Source organism: Papaver somniferum, chromosome 2, assembly GCF_003573695.1.
Source record: "Papaver somniferum cultivar HN1 chromosome 2, ASM357369v1, whole genome shotgun sequence".
NCBI classification, from domain to species: domain Eukaryota; kingdom Viridiplantae; phylum Streptophyta; class Magnoliopsida; order Ranunculales; family Papaveraceae; genus Papaver; species Papaver somniferum.
This window is the reverse complement of record NC_039359.1, coordinates 173,035,273-173,039,041: the sequence shown is the minus strand read 5'-3', so window position 1 is coordinate 173,039,041 and position 3,769 is coordinate 173,035,273. Positions and strand designations below refer to the sequence as shown.

The 3,769-nt window shown below is 32.9% G+C and overlaps 1 long non-coding RNA gene across 2 annotated transcripts; it reads right to left on the bottom strand.

Moving 5' to 3' along the window:
* Window positions 1-240: 240 nt before the first annotated feature.
* On the bottom strand, window positions 241-2,471 carry LOC113354261. Of its 2 annotated transcripts, XR_003361753.1 has the most exons (4): window positions 2,260-2,471; window positions 1,764-1,932; window positions 1,018-1,194; window positions 241-529 (listed from the first exon to the last, which is right to left on the bottom strand). It is a non-coding gene; the product is annotated as an uncharacterized LOC113354261 (long non-coding RNA). The 2 variants fall into 2 exon arrangements; XR_003361752.1 differs by having other exon boundaries at window positions 1,764-2,471.
* Window positions 2,472-3,769: the final 1,298 nt, after the last annotated feature.

The following is a 3,769-nucleotide window of genomic DNA, read 5'->3' as shown; positions in this document are numbered from 1 at the left end:
TGAAGTGCAGTGCGAAGAGATATAGGTGATGTACCAAGTATATGACACTTACCTTGTTATTCTAAATGTCAATCATCTCCATCGCACCAAATCACTTAAAGAGCCGAGAACCTCAATCTCGGTTCTCAATTACTGCATAAAGTACAGTTTAAACTATTACTCCCTCCGTCCCCAATATATAGGCGGAGAAATGAGTTTCTCTTAGAATAAGATTTTTTTTTGATTTCCTACATTTCCATCATCTTTCTTGTTTCAGCCTTTGTACAATTTCCAATATTAGAAACATTAACTTAATTATAATAATAACTACCTATAATAAATAAGGATAATATGTGGAAAAACCCATCTTAAAATTGAAAGTCCGCCTATCTAATGAGACTACAAATTTTTACAACTCCGCCTATATATTTATTGGGGACGGAGATAGTAACAGATTGAATCTTTTAGCGTGCACTTGGAAGAGACGTTGCATTTAACAAAGCACCTCAATCTCACCACAAATGTCCCCATTCCTCAACTCTCCCACAACCTGTGGAAAAAATAAATGAAACTGATGATTAGTTTTGTACATGTGATATCTTTAACCAAAAAGCAAAACCATAATGATTTTTACTGTAAAAAGAATGAACTGATAAAAGTGAGGATTATGGTTATAGACTTGCGTGTTCTATTGCATCAATGAGTACAATTAGTTCATGCAAGTAAGAGTATATTAGAGGCATTGGCCGAAAGACACGCCAATAACGTAATCTCTGGCTCCATAGAATGATAACGGTACTCGATAAAAGAAAATGTGTCATTCTAGCATTTAGCCATTTAGAAATTATATCGGTCGATTTACCAAATGTTCTCATCAAATTTATCATTGAGATCCAATATGAACTATGCTTAACCCAACAACTATGAAAATAAAATCTTCATGAAGTGGGGAAACTACTTTTACTATCACTCGTTATTGATTATTATACGGTACAATATAAGCTTGGACAATTAATAGCTTCACATAAAAATTAATACCTAGCTTGTCGGCCTTCAATTCCTTTGCAACCTTGAACCTTCATTTTATGGTCACTCCATGTAGACAACCACTTCGTGCAACATCTTTAAGGGGTGCAATTCTTACAGTTAAAATTTACTCTTTAGGGAAAGGTTGATTCAAATTCGATTTTCTTGTTATCTACTGCTTTTTGTGCCCTGTGCATAATTCAATCTGATCATCAAATTATGAAAGTTATTCTCTGTGCAAATTTTAAACTAAATTACCAAAAGACATGCATTGGATGCGTATACAAAAATCCATTGTATCCTGACAGCAAAATAATTTCTTTCCAATATGCATTCAATATCATCTTTTCATATAAAGATTATAATATTCCAATAAACAACATGGGTGATACATTTGCAGTTGATAGTTATGGTAATCCAGTACTCAAGAGTCAAGTAATGGAAGACGTATACTACCGGACTTCGAACTCTATCCATATCCCATCTGATCACATTTAGTAGGACCTATGACAATAATATAACTAGCAAATAACATCAGAAACCCACCAATGGAATAGAAGTTTAGACTGCGTACAAAGAGAAAAAGTTGAGACACAGTACAAATATATTGCATCGTAATACAGTGGAACCCACACATGTTAAGGAAAGCTGAGATTTTTTTATTTTTTTATTTTTCTTAGTGCTAATACTGGATGTTGTTTCTTTATGTTGAGCACGATTTATGTACAAAGAAGAAAAGAGTGAGTTAGTGAGTGAACCTTTTTTTCCCACGGGCAGGTGCAACATTTTTTGAAGTTGAGTACAAATTCAATGTTTTTCTTCTCTTTGTTGCAGAACAGAATGTTAACAAAAAATGCAATGACCTCATCACCGTAAACACCAGATCAATTTCCGTCTTCAATGAATTCAACTTCTAAGGAACTCACTCTGCATACTTACAATCTTATAAGAATTAACATCTGTTGGTTCCAACTACTGGAGACAAATCTCAAAACCAACAAAAATTGTAAACTACAAAAGAGGTTCATGTCTTTGGCAGCAAATAAATTTGGGTCTTCTACAAATTCAACTCCTGGATTCATTAAGAATGATTTTCACATGTTAACTACTACAGCAGTGCTAAGTAGATGTAAACAAATTCGAAGTCCACCAAAGGAGATAAGCGAAGTATGAATTAAGTATGGTAGTAATGTTCATCGCACGGGTTAACTTTTAAATGAATGCATTTTAAGCTCTAAAGCATGAATAATTTACCATTCGCTAGGATATGTACCTCCGAGATGTTAGTTTGATGGTGTCTTCCACAAACACCAAAGGAATCTCAACATGACAGATAAACAAATTCCACAGCTCCATACTTGCAAACAAACACAAAATGGCATCACGCTAGACTTCGTAACAGAATGTAACTGAACTTGCAGATAAACTCGAAAAATTGTAACCCTTAATACCGTTGTTCATCTATGAGTTACAGGAAAATCTAGGAATAGAAAGAGATAAAAAAAAAAAAAAAAATGAAGAATGAAAGAAATCAATTGATAAGGCTTCATAATTGGAAGCTAGATACCATGAAATATCATAATCTTTCAACATAAAGAAAACCAAGTGATTAGAAATCTTTTTACCCGTTAACTCGTCTAGAGATTTAGGAATTTTGGCAAACCAAATCCAAGCATACTGATTCTTAGATTTCTATTTAAACCCCAATAATTCTAACACATAAAGAGCATCATAAATATGCCGGCTCCAGATATAAAAATCACAAAATCAGACCAACCCCACATTTATTAATCAATGAAATTCCACAAAAATAAAATAAAATTCATACTCATTGGATCACCATGCAGAAAATGTCATTGATGATGGTTAATCAAAAGTAATTGAGGGTACGATTGGTCTTTCACCCGTTTTGGTTTCTTCCTCATGACCATGATTACAGGCCTCTATCTTACTTAATATCTAAGACCGTTTCGGATACGATTTCGCGGCATATTATCATGACCGTGTAAAATTGGGGTGTCTACAGTTACCCCCTTTTGGCAGAGATTTGCATACAACTGAATGTCAAAGACATACACACCTATTTTGCACTTTAACGCGATTACAAATATTTTGTCGGATTCCTCAGTTATAATTATCCGGGATGACACTAGAAAATTCACCCGAATTATTTTTAAGTAATTTTATTTTGCACTAGTACACATCCTCATGATAGAGATCATGACGAAACGGTATTGGTGTCATACCGGCTATTGTGAAAACATGCTACGTCATCACATCGATTGCATTGTCCGAGTAGAAGCTCCTCAATCTTAACGACTTTTCTCAAAATTATTTCATCATTTCTGGTCCTCGCTACGATCCATTTGACACTTGGGATAAATGATTTGCCCCGAGCATTCTTGATTGCCACAAACCTTATGTAGAAAGTAAACTTATTTTCCCTTCGAGTTTCGCATCAAAAGTCTGGAAAAACCCTGTAATTGATGACCTTGCAAAAGAGCTACTAGTAACACATGTTCCTAATAAATAAATTTTTTATTATTATTATTCTTTTTTTTTTAATTTTTTAATTTTTTAAATTCTTTTTTAAATTTTTAAATTTTTAAATTTTTAAATTTTTTTAAATTTTAAATTTAATTCTTTTTTTAGTTATTATTATTATATTTTTCATTAAGAAACAGATCCTAGAAATAATTTTAAAAACAAAAGGTGAAAAACAAAATACTCAATATATACAAAGGTTTAGTAATCCTGACCTGCC